The sequence below is a fragment of the Stylophora pistillata genome, chromosome 1 (assembly GCF_964205215.1).
Source record: "Stylophora pistillata chromosome 1, jaStyPist1.2, whole genome shotgun sequence".
NCBI lineage: Eukaryota > Metazoa > Cnidaria > Anthozoa > Scleractinia > Pocilloporidae > Stylophora > Stylophora pistillata.
This window is the reverse complement of record NC_142519.1, coordinates 49880994-49897962: the sequence shown is the minus strand read 5'-3', so window position 1 is coordinate 49897962 and position 16969 is coordinate 49880994. Positions and strand designations below refer to the sequence as shown.

General features: G+C 39.0%; 1 pseudogene; it reads right to left on the bottom strand.

The window, feature by feature from the left end:
• Positions 1-6393: 6393 nt before the first annotated feature.
• On the bottom strand, positions 6394-14429 carry LOC148742924 (uncharacterized; annotated as a pseudogene).
• Between the last annotated feature and the right edge of the window lie 2540 nt (positions 14430-16969).

Here is a 16969-nt window from a genome sequence, read left to right as displayed (position 1 = left end):
CGCGTCACACATTATTTAAAAGGGTTTATAAAGTCCCTCGAAGTTCGGAGAAACAGTTATTGAATCATCTGGTCGAATGGCCGATTATTTTCAATTCAGGATATGCATTCATTGTATGCAAAAAGTCCAAATCGTTTATCTCTCATGATTGCTTATGTTAGTGGAAAAAACCCATAAAAAGGTGTTCCGCTGACCTGTTTGAAATCATATTTCTGTTAAAATATCCTATATATCCTAAACAATCCATCAAATTTTTTACCTTATGAATGTCTTACTTACAGTTCAGTCAACTCGGAGTTGTTATTGAAGACTCCAGCTGGTAGCTTCTTGATTTGAGTTCCATTTAAGTACCTAAGAAATGGACAAAACTGAACCTAAGAACGCTCCTTAATGGATAATTATGATTCCTACAGTGGGTCTATGTTATTTACCCTTTTGACCATTTTTTCTTTAAATTGGGCTAGATAAACTAACGGGCTCTCTGCTCAGGGAAGAGAGAAAATGTTCCTTATCCTCGGAGAGGATTGGCGGTTTTGTCACAAGGCGCTTCGCCCGGTCAGACAATACCGGGCTCTAATGGTCCAGGGTGGTGTGCATCATACGGTAAGCACTAGCCCGTGTGATTTGGTTTTCTATAGACACTGCATGGTGTTCAGGCGTCTGTCTGGTTCCTTTCTAACTGACGTGTCAACAAAGGCGATTTTAGTGTGAGTCTATGTTATTTGTCCTCTTCAAATATTTTTTGTTTAAATTGAGTTATAGATAAACTAAACTAGGAATGGGTTCAAAATACCATTTCACTGAAAACTGTCATGAAGTCCCCTTATGTTGTTGCTTAGCTTTTCCCTCTGGAGAAAAGGGGAGAGTTGCGTTTTTCCTCCTTAGGATGGCTTATCTTCTGCTCTGCCAAAGATGTCTGACTGAGCATTTCTTGAAACTACGGAAAATATCTGCACGCTTGATACGTTTAGAAAGTTATGGTCTATGATGTGTTATACGTGATGTTGTAAACCAGTTATGTCTAAGGCTTGATTTGTACTAGCTCTAATAATTTAGGTCATAAATTATAATCACATCGCCCTCGGCTTCTGTCTCACGCAGATATTACTATAGGACTATGGAGTGTCCCAAGAAAATAAATAGGCACTGGGGCGACGGGGGGCTGAGATTTATCTATTTTCGTAAGGGACAAGAGCAAAACAAGGAGCTGGGAAAAACAGTTACCCCTGGTGTTGGACTGAGAGAAGAGTACTGTAGTACTCTTATAATCATTTAAAACATTTTATGATGTCCCTCGGAGCTCGAAGAAACAATTCTTAAATCATTTTTTCGAATGCCCCATTTTCTTCAGTACAGCCTATGCATACCTTGTATGCCGAAAAATCCAAGTGGACTATTTTTTATTGTGATTGCTTTTGTTAGGGGAAAAATGACATGAAAGGTGATCCGCTAACTTGTTTTGAAACTTAGTGGGATTAGTTACGATTGATAAAATACAACACCGTGATTTTAAGATTACGGTCAATTTGTCTTTCTAATCTAAATTTTACCACATTCACAGTGACTCCTGTAAACTGCACTGTACTGTCTAGCTGAATTGAGAGTGCCTTCTGGTCGTACTAAATACGATCTTTAAGATTTCGCGAATGCCTTGTCGTTTGCAGTTTCCCTCTAGCCTCGCTCTCCATTTTTCAGAACAGAAAATGGACAAATATCTAAGCATTTCTTCGAGCCAAACGGAAGCTTCTGTTGATACATCTATCGCAAATGACTGATAATCGCTGTATTTGGGAAGAATTCAAGTAGTCGCTCCTTCATCAAGTTGTCTCAAGTCTGTAGATGGTGGATATATCCTACATTTAGGTTAAACATCAATTTTATCATCCATGTATTTTTGTTGTCCCAATGTCTGTCTGGCCAAAGAAAATTTAAAATTTTGCAAGACGTCTCTTCGAATGGCTGACTCCAGGTGGTAGCTCCTCCATTTGGTTGTCATCCAAGTCACTACGAAAAGGATAAATCCTTAATCTAATGTCTTCTCTGGTTTACAAAACCTAGGCTTTTTTTTTAGCCCTGATGAGATTTAAAGAGACCATAGCATACTTTCATTATCAAAGTTAAATAGCGCTATTTCGCTTCCGAGTAACTTAGTGCGGCTGCTACTAGCCAGCAATTTCTTAAGCACAAAAGAACGATAAGGTGTTGTTGTGGACTTCGCAGAGTTAATTGTTTTTTTTTGTTTTTTTTTTTAACGAAAATCTATGAGCGATGTCTAGTTACTTTCTCGATTCTTGTCATAGTTTTGATCAATTGGTAACAGGACTTCTTCCTCCGCGGTTGTCCTATTTTGTTGATCGATCGTATAATTGCAGACCGAATTGGACTCCACTTAGCTTGGTCAGATATTAACGCCTGAGTGTGCTATGTACAGGCGAGTCTACCCGGAGCTGTCATTGAAAACTCCAGGTGGTAACTCCTTGATTTGGTTTCTATACAAGTAACGAAATTGGCAAAGCTGAAAGGGTAATCACAATTTTAGAGTGTGGTTTATGTTGCTGTGTTCTTTTGAGCATAATTTTTCAATTTTGTTAGAAAAAATTTAACTAGAAATGGCTGGACCTGGAGTTCTTAGGAGTAGATCTCTTAAATTATCTTTTCGAATGGCCGAGTTTCTGCAGTTCAGCAATTCCACTACAAAGCTTACTAGGATGAAAGATTACGCCATTATCTCTACTGGGAAGCACTGGATAAGTAATGGTAATTGAATTCCTGAAAAGGGGGGGAGGGATGGCATCACAGTTCAACTCGTTATGTACATTGATAGATATGATACTTGTACGCGTACCATTCACGAGTTTTATGGTTGCGTTTGGCAGGGATGTCCTAGATGCTTTCCAGATCGCGGTGAAGGCTGGTGAACATCCCGACCGCACCATAAGAGAACTTTGGGAACTCACCCATGGTAAGAATACGCGAGGTGTGCTACGTTCCCAAAGAATAAAGAGTCAAGAGACGCTTTGCCAATTGTGTCAACACCTGGCTGAAAACTAATCAAGAGGCTAGCCGTTGACCATCCTGGATCACAATGCGAGAATTCCGATCCAGGCCCGGTATGTGCGAGAGTGTAAGGAGCGGGAGAAAATCACGTCAGTTTCTGAGCAGATTCAGAAGAACCCAGGTCGTAAAACGGTGGCTTTATTGATGTTAAACTCTTTCTAGGGCAGGTTTGGGGAACACCTCAACAAATCCACAGCATAACAAATCACAGCTCCACATGAACTGTTTCAACCGGTGAACAACCCTCTCCTGAATATACCATGTTTTCGTATTTCGTCTAAACTATCGGCCATAAAGAAGGAGAAGCAACAAGAGACGGAAACCTAAGAACATTGTGCAGATCACTTGGTAAATATGACAAGGCCTGAGAGTATCAGGAGGAGGCACTTTCAGTCAGAATAGAAATCGGCGGAAAAAAAGGGAAGCGGGAAGCCACGGAAACTTACTGAGCTAGGAGGTCGTGCTTATAAATGTCTGCGACGAGATTAAGCGCCCTCTTGCAGATGAGAGACTCAAGTTAGATGTAGTCACGCTTTGTCAGAGAAGCCTCCAGTAAAGAAGTCAAAACTGTGAAACTAGTCAAACAATACGGACTGCGGGTCTTTAACAAGCGGGTATTGAACAGAGAGACTTTCATTTCGTATCCTTATGGATATGCACGATTGCCTTTGGACGAAGATGTGGACATGAGCAATGTAGATACGTTAAGTAAATAGTAAGATAAAGAGGCAATGCTTCGATTTTATGTTTTCGGTTTTTTAAAAGAATCGTGCGTGAGAGATTGAAGTTTTACAGCTCGAATGACGCTCGAGTGTGCTAAGGAACGTGATATTCACGTTGCCATTGGTGGAGTACACGCTTGGCGATTTACATTTTTGAGAATGTTTAATAACGAGGTTTATGAATTATGGGTTGATTGCTCGTTCTACAACCCGAGTGGTTTTTTAGCTTGAATGATTTTCTTTGCTATTTGCTCCATCAAGGTCGTCTTGCCCGCCAAGTTTCTGACAGCTGTCACCATCTTGTCATCAGCAACGCACTTGTTTTATAAACTCCTAGCGCTGGCACAGACGATGTCATGTTGTTTGGCAATTCAGTCCAGCCTGTGAATATCAGGATCTCCTTGAGTCAATCTCTTTTTTAAATTCGTTCCAGGTCCCAGATGTTGATGCCATTTCTTTTCTGAGGGAGAATAAGGGTAGAATACTACGCCCAGAATTCAAGAAATATTCTTTGATCTCTTCTACGAAGAGATAGCCGAAAATCGATGTTACTTGTAAAAACGTCTCATTACCCAAAGAAAACGTTCCTGAAGAGCATTCTCCGCAGGAGCATAAATAAATGCTGGCAATTGCAAATTCTATAGTATTCCATTTATGCTTACTGACGTACGCTTTGCTGCTGTAAGACATCTTCTGCCCTTATAAGACCTATCAGAGTTGTTTGCTCAATTGGTAAGAGCGCCAGATTGTGTTGCGCGTGAGGTCGAGGGTTCGAGCCCCGCCCGGATCAATACTCATGGTCTTAAAATAACTAAGGGGAATTTGCTACCTTTCTATAACAAGAAATGGATAGATAATCTAGTCTTCTCGGATAAGGACGAATAAACTGTGGGCCCCGTCTCCTGCAGGGTTAGGGCTAGCAGACGTTAATTTCCTACGCACGAGACTACTGTGTGGTGGATGTCCTCCCCTGAGGTGGGATGGGTGGGTGCAAACCCTGAAAAGCCCTTATGGGGAGTGGTCAATATAACCTATGTAACCTAAGAGTAAAAATTTGATAAGGTTATACTTGTGTGATCAGTGATGGAGATACATGTCATAAACCAAATTAAAAACTTAGACAAGAAAGTCTGCAGAATTGTTGGTTGGACAATTTTCAGGCTCGGATATAAATTTCTTGTCTTTACTTTCTACACCAGACCTGTTAGCATGTACATTTTGTTTCCCAATTCAGGCCTACTCTGGGGCCTTAAGTGGCCGTAACTTTGGGCGACTTTGAGCAATTTAAGGCGACTTAAGGCGACTTAAGCAAAATTGGCAAAAAGAACATTGCAACTTTAGGCGATTTAAGTCGACTTCAAAGTGACTTAAGGTAATTCATGATATAAACATTAAAAAAATGCAATAAAAATATGGGGTCACCGTGCTTGTTTAAGCGTTAGCAGGCTTTTAAAATTGTGTATTTTTATTGGTTGTGCATTAAAAATTCGAAACAAAATCACCTTTATACAGAATTTAGCCTTGGTAACTTGAAAGACACAAAACTTTATTTTAAAATTACAGCTTCTTTTATCAAAATAAGTAGCATTGCTTCTTTTTAGCTGTTTTTAATCGCCTGGTTGTAGGGATTTTGCACTTTTTCGGACAGTTTCGTGGTTAGCTTGAAGTCCTCGCCCTGGCCAAAATACACCAAGTACGGAACTATTTTCCAAAAAAAATTGGCCTACCATGAAAATTTTTCCTTCTTCAAATATGTTCTTTCTTAGACTGTTTATAGCAAATACCAAAAAAAAAAAAAAAAAAAAAAAATCGGGTGTCACCGTGCTTGTCTCCTCACAAACTGCCGTGAGAGGTGGACATGGTTTTGAGATCACAGTCAGGATAGAGAATTTGCACGGTAAGGACTGGGACGCAACACAAAATGGTGCCCATCGTGTTCGAAGTATGCACTCGACATTAAGCTTGTTTTCGGTTGTTTTCATGTGTTTGATATCGCCAACACAGAAATTCATACTTGGAAGGCGTGCATAAATAACAGATGTGAGGTAAGTCAAGATTTGATGAGATTTTGAAGCTATAAACCTTTAATTGAAACTGTTTTCTTGCGCTGGCGTTTTGTTAATTCCAGTGAGCTACTGAGCTAGGGTTCAATATTTTTTGCTTTGGGGCAATAAAGGCTTGACAAAGAAACTTGAAGAAAAGACTTTTGATTCCTACTGTTTGTATGTTTTCTTTTTTGGTTTCTATACACAGCAAAATGGGAATTCTTCACCCATCACTCTAGTAGGAGTTTTTAATTAAAAAATATTTAAAGAGGGAGCCCAGCTCGCCATAGCGGTTTTCAGTGCAGGGGCCCTTAAAATTAACAATGTATAAAATAAGTAATCACGTAATTAATAAGTCAAAACTCACGGTGGAAATATGAAATATGAAATATCGAAAAGTGATATATACAGTACAATGTAGTATACTCTGAAAAATACAAACTGTACTTTAAAATTTGCTTTTTATACTTCACTGAGAACCACACTTCAATGTCTCACTGGTCCTCATTCTGACTACTACATTTTCTGTGCGAAAATTATTTCAAACATTAATTGCACAAATCACAATCTTAATTTGCATTATTTATAGAGTACAGACATACTTGTGCCAGCACCCGCTTGTTTGAGGAGACTCTGGGTTTGTTGTCAAACCTCTCTATCAGAACTTGCTTCACCCCTCCTTCCTTGCCTCTTTGGCATACCACTTCTAGGTGAGGGAGACCCAGACCTGAGCTTGTACACTTAATGGCCATTGAAGCTGAAATGTACTTCTCTCTAACTAATGGCTGCAGGGTATTAACCAGAAGTTTCTTTTCTTTTAGGAGCTTCTGTTAGGATGCCACCCATGAAACTTTGAAGCTGTGCTGTTGTAGCAGTTTGACCTTTAGAAACTTGTTCACTAGCTGGTGGAGTGCTTGTAGATCTGCAAGAGCATTGTGAGCCTCATAGGATTTACACAGAAGATCTTGTACAAGGTTTTCTTGGCTATGGGATTTCCTTTTAAGAAGCAATTCCCTGAATGCTGGAAGAGAGTCTGTAAAGCCAGAAACTGTTTTAACTAAGTCCTACATGACTCCATTTTTCTCTGCTGCCTGCACCAAGAACCTGGCATCAAAGGATTTGCAATTGTGTACAACTAAAATGCAAGGCATTCTTGATTTTCAATTTCCAATGAAGGTCTTCAGGGCCACATCAGTTGCAATGGCATCAGTGATTGGCTTCCCATCATAAAACAGTATTCCCCTTTGGAAGGTGAGTTTGTTCACAGCAGATGCTTCTGGTGATATTACATTTCAAGGGTTCATATAAATACAGAACTCATCTTTACCATCTGTTGCTGCAATTTGTAGGATTTCAGCATCATTACCTGTTTTACGATTTTGCAATCCAATTATTACTTGATAAAGATAAAAAAGCTTAGTGCATCTACGCAGGGTATATCTAAAATAAAATAGGAGTGATTCTGAATACCTGTCCTGCTAATTTGCATCTCACCTATTTTGTTTAAATTGCACCTAAACCCCAAATTTTTTTTCCCTTAACAAAAAAGCGTTTTTTTTGGGAGTATTTCTATGCAATTTTTTTTTTTATTTGCTCAAATCTTCAATTTTCTGTGCCCAGTCAAAATATAGAAAATCAGCTGCCATCTTGGCTCACAACTGAGTTTAAAGAGGAATGGTTCTAGAGCGGGTAATGTGACGTCAACTTGAGAACATGAAAGTCTCCATTTCACACATTTTCACTTGTTTGGGAAGGTTGTCATCGATATTGTCCGAAATATGCCGAATAGGTGTGTTGTATATGGAATGTATGAAGTGCGATACACTCTTGCAAATTTCGCACGTTGCTACATAGTCCTATGTCCAACACACTTAGTCCACATATTTTCGGACAATATTGACTACAACCTTCCCAACAAATGAAAATTTGTGAAATGTAAACTTTTGTGTTCTCGATTTGACGTCACATTACCCGCTAGAGCAATTCCTCTTTCAATTCAATCGTGAGCCAAGATGGCAGCTGATTTTCCTCATTTTGACTGGACACAGAAAATCGAAGATTTGAGCAAATCAAAAAGTTTTTGCAAAGAAATACTCCACAAAAATACCCTTATTTCATTAAGCGAAAAAAAGTTTTTGGGTTTGGGTGCACTTTAAGAACAAGGCATGATAAAACAAAGGAATCTATGTGATGCAAATTTCAGGATGAGTATTCAGCAATCTAGCTAAATACAAAAACAATTCCATCATTGAATATAATTATTCTCTAATGTGCAATTCAGAAATACTCTGCTAAGACAAACATCATTATATTCACTTTGTTACATCTTTCCTAAACTCTACCCTGCAGAGCTAATTTTCCCTTGCAGATGTTTCCAAATCAAATATGATTTGATGGTAGTCTTTGGTCAATGATATAATTTGGATATATCAACAAAGTTGAAATGGTAAATTGGCCACCGTAATGATTACAAAAGCTGACGTTTCGAGCGTTAGCCCTTCGTCGGAGCGAATAGAGGAATTGTGGGTTGCGTGGGCTTTTAAAGGCAGAAAATGGAGCTACGTTATTGGTGGGTGCATGGCAACGAGAAAAACATGAATAAATTAGTGGAATGAAAAGCGTTCATTGATCCCTGTGGGATTTAGACTGCCGGTTTGAAAGATGAGCTTTTGTTCAAGATTTTTACGGCTTTCCGTGCCACCTAAGTGCAAGGAAAGACCGCAGATTGCCATATGTTGCTTAGAATGATTAGGTAAATTAAAATGTCTAGCGACTGGTTTCGATGTGTCCTTGTCGTTCCTTTCCACGTCTCGAAGGTGTTCTCGGAATCGGTCACCTAGTCTTCTGCCTGTTTCGCCGATGTATATCTTTTTGCAAGAAGTGCAAGTTATGCAATAGATTACATTAGCGGAGGTGCATGTGAAGTGATCGGTGATCTTAATGGATCGTTTAGGTCCCGATATTTTATCAGTGTTGTGAATGAAAGGACACGTTTTGCATCGTGCACGAGCGCATTTAAAAGTGCTTGGTTGCTCATTAGTCTGAAAAGAACTTCTGACCAAAAAATTGCCTAAGTTTTTGTCGCGTTTAAATGAAATGAGCGGAGGCAGCGAAAAGATAGTGCTTGTCTCTGGATCGTTTTGAAGTAATTTGAAGTTTTTAAGAATGATGGATTTAACTGAGTGGTTGTGAGGGTGAAACGTGAGAGTGAATGGAATGCGGTCGGAATCTTCTCCATTTTCTGCCTTTAAAAGCCCACGCAACCCACAATTCCTCTATTCGCTCCGAGGAAGGGCTAACGCTCGAAACGTCAGCTTTTGTAATCATTACGGTGGCCAATTTACCATTTCAACTTTGTTGATATATCCAAATTATTTCGTTACTCCCACCGACGCAGCCCCAAACAGTTTCTTTCGAAACTGTCAGCCTTTATTCATTTGGTCAATGATACTTTCTCAATCTTTGAGGCTGCAGGTGGTACTGGAATTTCCTGAGCAGCATTATGTCCATTAAAGCCCAATCCACAACTATACTGTTGCCCTTCTCTGTTCTCAAGCTGTTTTGTCTTTTTCAACTGCTTCTCTTTCTTCTCAATTCTTTTCTTCCTGTACTCTCTTGTTTTCTGTTTCTCTTTCAAACTTAGAGTTTTCTTGTCCATTTTCTTCGCAAACTTTAAAGAAATGGAACCTGGAGATACTTGTGTCTTCATAAAAGCCTAAGAGAAATTCACCAGTCTTAGTGAAAACCATATTCTAAGTTATAATATAGTGAGGTTTTACTGATTTGTTTTTTTTTTTGTGACTTATGATATGCAAGATACTGGTAGTACAACATTGGACATGGTGGATAATGTGTAATGTTCAAATTATGGATCTCACAAATTGGGAAGGGTACAAAATGCTCATAATATTATATCTGCTCACCTGAGAAACATTAGAATGGCCTAAGTTCTTTTGGCCAACAGCACATGCAACACTGGAAGTCATTGCTTTCACTAGATCCATAGTGTCTGGTCTTTGGAGCTTTGCTTCCTATAGTGTTGTTGAGTGCTTCATTTACCTGGTTTGACCAGCTAGCTTCTTGGCATTTGAAGCATGAATGTAAATTGAAGAAACAAATGATTTTTATTCACTAAAATTTGGTATCTCATAAAAGCTTGTGAAACTGAGAAAGAGGTTGATAGTACCCTAATACTTATAACTTTATCCCTTTCAGTTATTAATTAGAATACAATCATTAGCACTAACACTATTTTCTAAGAGTTGTGTTCCTCTACTACATGTATAATGGTGGGAATTGGGAATTTGTGAGGAGCGAGCTGTGCCACCGTACATGTACACTGTACTTACTTCTAGGATCTTTGCCAGGGACTGCCTCAAGCTTTTGTCCATCAGATCCTTGCCATGGGGAAGGCCTCTGTGTTTGTAGGATGCAGAATTTTTTAAGTAGCCTCACCAGTTGCCACAGGAAGAACGGTCACCACAAGCATGGGGCACAATAGACTTCAGACCACTTCGCACACCTTCATCATCCTTACTCTGCTTTAGTGCGTGACCAAAGCATCGCTGGAAATACTGTATCACCATATCTGTCAGGCTTTGTTTTGGGTCTTGATGCTGTATAGTGAGCTGCCAAAGGATCTTTCAGCATGGACTACGTCTGACCATTTTTCAACCTCATGCTGAACATTTTCCTCGCTTTGCTTATGGTGGACGAGTCATCATCCCCATCAAGAACAGATACAACTACATTTTTTTCTCCACAACTGTTAAGCAGAGTAAAACCACAAAAAATTATTTTTTTTGCCATAAAAAGTGAGGGCATTCAAACTACACCAAGGCATTATCTTAAAGTATTTTCTTTTCTGCATTTTCAACATACTCGTATTATAAAATAAAGGTGCATTTTTATGTTTGCTTTCTTGTCAAATTTTGAATCCTTATTACCAAGGGTGTAAGGTATTGTAAAACTTTCCACTGTTTATGGCTCAAGTGTCATTACTGTAACACTGATATGATAAGAACAGATTCCACAAGTCTCTCTTTGCAGCAATAAAATTATGAATTTAACATGTTAACAACTATTATTATAATTGTTATTTTATTTTTTATTTTTACTCTTACATAGCTGGTTAGTTATTACCTTTTGACTAGATCAACATAAACATCAGCTTCCATAGCTTTTGACGAGCCTTCCCAGTTGAGCCTGCAGTCATGTATGCGAGGCTTTCTTGACTGTCTGCTGGCAGTCTCACATGTTGCACACCTTTACAAAAGACATTGTGAGTAAAGGTCCTGGGTAACACTTTCAATAGGAGGCAAATATGGGTGAGGTCATATGTCGAATGATTCTGTACTTTTTTGGTCAAATTGAAAAAAAAACATAGCTCTTGTTGTTTACAACAAGGTGCTAATAGACAAAATATATGTATATACATTACCTTTTTGACCTTGAACCATAGCAAATCACCTTGCCAGTTTTTAGGCCAACCATAGAGCCAACACATAGTGGTGAAAGTAAAGATATATTTTATTCATTTGTTTCATTAATTTTGACTTTTGGCTGACACCAGAACTGTCAGTAAGCTAAAGAACAATCCAGAGAAAAAAATAGCAGCTTTCTATGAAAATGCATATCCAAATGCGCCCTTTTCAATTCTTTCAAATGTAGAATTTGCAGTGTACCTGTCAGGCTGTTGTGGGCTTTTCCCCTTTTTTGCCATCCTATGTCATATGACGCTCTTGTCTCCACATTTTCCTTTTCACTATCATCTTTCCACCGGTTTCTTTCGCTTTCCAAACTTTCCAGACATGATTCCTTTGCCAACTTTTCAATTTTGGGCCCTACTTCCCTCTCGCGAGCTTTCAGCGTGGACTCTCCAAGTGATGGTATATTAATGGTGACAACAACTCGTTCACGTGGGTCGGACCTATTTCTGCGTGTAGCATCCCTATAAATATGTCCATTCAGCATATCAAAAAATTGGCTAGATGTTAAATGGATGCTGTAATTGTGGAAAACAATATTTTTAGCAACGTTAATATAAACAAACCTGCAGCGAGCTTCGTGTTTACATTTAAAGAATTGTCTCCCTCGCATTGCTCCGGTGCTACGGTGGGTCTTGTTTGTTCGACCGATATTTGTCTCTCCACACTCAGAGTTTGAACAGGATATGTAGAGTAGTGATCCTAGCCCAGACACTGTTTCTTTTATGCAGTCGGAGAGCCGTAGAGCTGTTCCACAGGCCTCGCAGCCTTCATCCAAAGCCTCAGCGAGGACATTTAATTCTACAACTCGACGGCCGCGAAGTGGAAATCCACTGCAGACTTCCGGATCACGCACATTCTTTTAATTTCCTTGTTTTTCAAGAGCAGACCAGGAAGCTTTCAGCCAATTTGCGGCATTCTTATTGCGAATAAAAGCTTTCGCTTTGCAAAAGCGCCCCTTGTCCTTCTCACGCTAGCGGGAAGAACGGCCCCTATCTTGGATGTAGCAATGTTATGCGCAGAAAAGGTTGCGCATTGCAAAACAAGAGAATCACCTTAAGGAAATTTGTGCTCCTGAACAATTCTTTACAGGTATTGTGGTTGATGCTATAACCTTTGGGTGATAATATGGGTTGAATAAATTAGATTAATAAAACGTCAATTTGCCTCTGTTCAACTCACACGCTCTAACAACCATGCCACTCTCTTTCAATCGCATATTATGGTTGTCGAAGACCCCTGAGCTTAAACACCTCAGACTCAGCTTTAACAAAAATTGCAGCCTTACAAACTCTTTCTGATGCAAGAAATCAAAGAAAAAGCTTGGAGCCGAAGTTAATGAGATTGCACTGTTAATAAAGAGATTTTGAGGTCATGAGAAATACCTAAGAAATGGAAATAAATTAAATTTAACGTGTAATCATGATTCTTAGACTGAGTCTGTGTTATTGTGTCCTTTAGAAAAGAGCTTGGGAACTAGAACTAAAGTTTTTGGAGGTAGCATTTTATATAAAAGGGAAAGTGTTTTATCAGGGTTTCTTGATCACGAGGAAAGTGGAAAATCACGCATTTATTTAGTTTATCTTTCTTTTGCTTCATTAACACATGTACATTTTGCTAGTAATGTAATGAGAGGTGTTTTCATTTTAATCAGAGGCAGTTGCACTTTCCATTGACCCCTTCAATTGCAATTTTGAGAAGCGGAAGAAGCAGTAGTGGGTAAGTCTACCCGGTTTTCAACTCTAAAAGTTACCACAAGGAAGTTTTTGTGTTTGAACCTTCTAAGCCTAAAAGTGTACAGTACAAAGATAAGTGGACTGTTCATGTTTTTGAAATTGAAAGGCTGCACGTGACAAAAGAGTTTCTTTTTACAAGAGCTGGATAGTGTGTTCAAAGATTAGGATTTTCGCTGAGTGCAAAGTCTTGAAGAAATGTTGGAAGGCCTGGACACCTTTACCCAAAACTTCTCGCTTACAAAGTTCGTCTGAATATACGAACAAGCAATTGTTCAAGTACTACATTCTTTGGAAAATTGATTTCCAACCACGCTTGCTCAACTGCGTTGTTTACTGGGGGTATCAAGGTTTGAAATGGTGAATGACTGAAAAATTTAATATTATACCAACGTTTTCAGATATCTGGAAACGGACGGAAAATTCATTGTTCGCTCTCAGTAAAACTGAAGAAAAGTACGATGTTCATCGCATGCTATTCAGCACCAGGAAAATACCAATGAATAGCTGTTTTCCTCAATGTTTTTCTCAAGTTTTCCCTTCCTCGTGAACGCTACATTTCCCAAACGTCTTCCCACAGAATAACTAATGGTGAATGCCATGAAAACATGACTGTTTGTGATTGCTTTCCTGCTGCACGAAAACGCTAGTATATAGCTTGTTTTCCCAAACCTTTTACTATAGTTTTCCCGAGCGCACGAAAGCTGGATTTCAGTTTCCAAGAGTTTTACAGCAGAATCACCAACGGTGAATGCCATGAAAACATGATGTTTTTTGACTATGAGAGCGATCTTCGCAGTAACAAACACGACTTAAGAGTGAGTGTCAGCAAGAATCAAACAAAATCAGAAACTAGCGGCAAAAATGTGAAAAGCGAAATTTGCTGAAACTCCGGCTACTAATATAGGAAAATTCATTACCTGACTAAATTGCACGCGAAAACCAATATCGCACGAGTCGCGAAGCGATGAGTGCGATATCGGTTTTTCAGTGCAATTTAACGCGGAATTCAAGAGTCAGGTAATGAATTTTCCTTGAATCGCATAACTGAGTGAAAATAAGAAAACGAGAAATTAAATCAGTACTATTATTGTTGTTTTTATCCCGAGCGCACGCTCTTGAAAGCCATTTCAAAGCCAACTGTCAGAAGTGTCATTGGTATAGGTAATCTCATGGGGCCGGGTAAAATTAAGGATTAATATCACGCGTGTTTTCGGAAGTTTCTGAAATTGCCCGAGTCGCGCAGCGACGAGGGCAATTTCTGCAACTTCCGAAAACACAAGCCGGATATTAATCCTTAATTTTACGAGGAACCATGTGATTACTTATTTATAATATAAGGGGCAAAATGTTTTCTTACCGATCTGTCGCAAAACGGGACGCCATTGTTACAAAACAAACAGAAATTTCTTTACCTTGGGAGCCGCTGCTAAGCGATTTTCAGCCAATCAATTTCAAGTAATTTTGCCCGGGGCAATTACAAAAATTAAGAAAAAATGCCCTCTGTCTTGACCAATCGCAATTCAGTAACTTTGCCCTTTTATGATAATGTTAGCAAATAGAAAGCAAGGTTAAATAGTCGTACACGTTTGAACCTTCGACAATTTTATTTGTACCTCGTGCTTGATTTTACATTCATTTTCGAACTTTTTAAACAGGCTTCACACTATGTAAGGATAAGAGTGGTATTTTACTGGATTGACAAGCCGTTTATCGTTAACATCTTTTTTCAAAATTCCAAATAATTTGCTCGAGAAGAAAAATAATTTACACCTTTTACCTCTTTGGTGGCGAACTGAGAGAAACGAAGTGTGCAAACGAAAGCACTGATTTCAAGTGCAATAACATCGCGATTAATAAAAGGCAAGTGCCTTGAAGTGTAAATACGTGTATTGAACGATACTTTATTCCTTTAAAAACAAAGAAGTGTTCCATGAAAAGTCCAAAAACTTTAATCCTTTTATTTGTAGAAATTCACTACAGGCGACTGCCATTAGCTGAATCGTTGGGATGAGCATTCGACTGAAAGTTGATGGAAATATTCACTGGAGAGTTGTTGAAAGATACGTTGGTGAAAAATCCACCAAGAACTCTTGCTGCTAGATCATCAATGCCGTTATTCATTGATGTTGTGTTATTGCCAGCTACTGATGGAAGTGCAAGGCTGTTGGCATATATTTCTCGCAAAGCTTTAGTGCGTGGACCGTCCCTGGCGTTGGCAGCTGTGACAGTCGTAGTAGTACGACTGAAAACCCAGCCAACTTGCTTTACATCCTTTGTTGTTTTTCTAAAAGATTATGGCTGCAGATGGATATTGAACCCGGGTTGGCGTGACCTGTTACCTCGGAGATTCTTTTTTTCTGGGCCGTGTTCACAGGAGTTTCTCGCTTTCGGGCTGTCGCGAGCGAAAGAGGTTTTCATGCCCCTCCAAGAATTTGAAGTTCAGTTCAAAACAAGGAAGAACGTCAGGCTCGCTTTGAAAACGCTCTTTTTGTTTTTGCTCTTTAGAAAGTGAAAATGGTTTTGAAAACATTTTAAATTCACTTAGAAACCAAACTTTGTAACAATTTGACGATAGTTGTTGTGCTTAGTGACGTAGATGCGAAACAATTTCACTTAGCCTCGTTTTCAGCTCGCAAATCCACGCTAAATACCTCGCTTCGTTAACCAATAAGAATGCGAGATTTTACTCAATGATGCGATTCTAGTCCATATTGAACTATTCATCGCTAGGTTGCTCATTTCTCGAATAGATTTTTGTTTTGGCGGAAAATGGCGATACTAGACTTCAGGGCCAGAGGTAAGCAAATTAGGCTTGGAAATCAGCAATTTTCAGGAAAACCTTACTCCTTAAATAAAGAGCCCGAAGATATTCACATGCAATCAGCCTATTTTACAACTTTTCTAGGTTTTTCACTGCAATTTCTGACATTTGAAAATAAATCTGATATTGTGCGAGATTTGAAAGATCCCCCCATGATTCTTTATGGACATCCCCACCTAGCTTGAAAAAACCATTTACCCTACTACCTTTATCACAAATTAAACGAAACTTAGAGGTCAGACCCCTTTGCAAATGGGCTTTTTACTCATATGACTCTTGTTCTGGGGAAATAGGGCTGTAGTCAATGAGAGAGCGCTTAAACTTGCACATATTCGCGAAATCAAACAAGAGATTTTGCGACCGACTGTGACAGACAGATCTATTATTTCCGCCCATGCTCAACGAAAAAGCTCATTGAAAATATAATGTATTAACCTTTTAGTTAACGTTTTTGTCTTTATTCTTGTTTTATCTTTATCTTTAACATGTAGAGATTAACGTGCTCGTGAGGTTTGCCAGCTAGGAAGTCTATATAGTGAAAAACTGTAAGCTGGTCAACCTCGGGCTTGAAAATGCTTCCCGAGGTCCCAGGACTCGGGCAGCATTTTCAAGCCCGAGGTTGACTGGTTTATTTTTTCCTGCGGTAAATTGTCTTTCAAGTGGGTTTGCGCCACTGTGTTTTTTAATTCGCTCACGAGCCTTCTACAAACGATTCATAACAATTTTTGGCAACAACTAACTTAGATACCAGATACCAAAGTATATCTTACAGAACAGATACTTCTCAATTTTACAACAAACTAAGAGCAAATGTCTCCAAGGATCAAAGGAAATCGTAAATTAGGGGCAAAATTAAAATGCGAAAAATCGAAATTGTCCAAACTTCGGCGATTAGTCGTCCCTATAATAGTTTTCATCTCTAAACAAGGTTTATTTATCAAATAATAAGGTGTTTTGCCAAATAATGACGAGAATAATCTTGGTGGCCAGATACGATGAAATCGAGCTGCCAGGTAGTAATAACGTGTACCAAATACAGTTATGAGCGCTTCGCACAGCTACAGGTACGGCCTTGTACCAGGTTTGAGAGCAAGGTAACAAA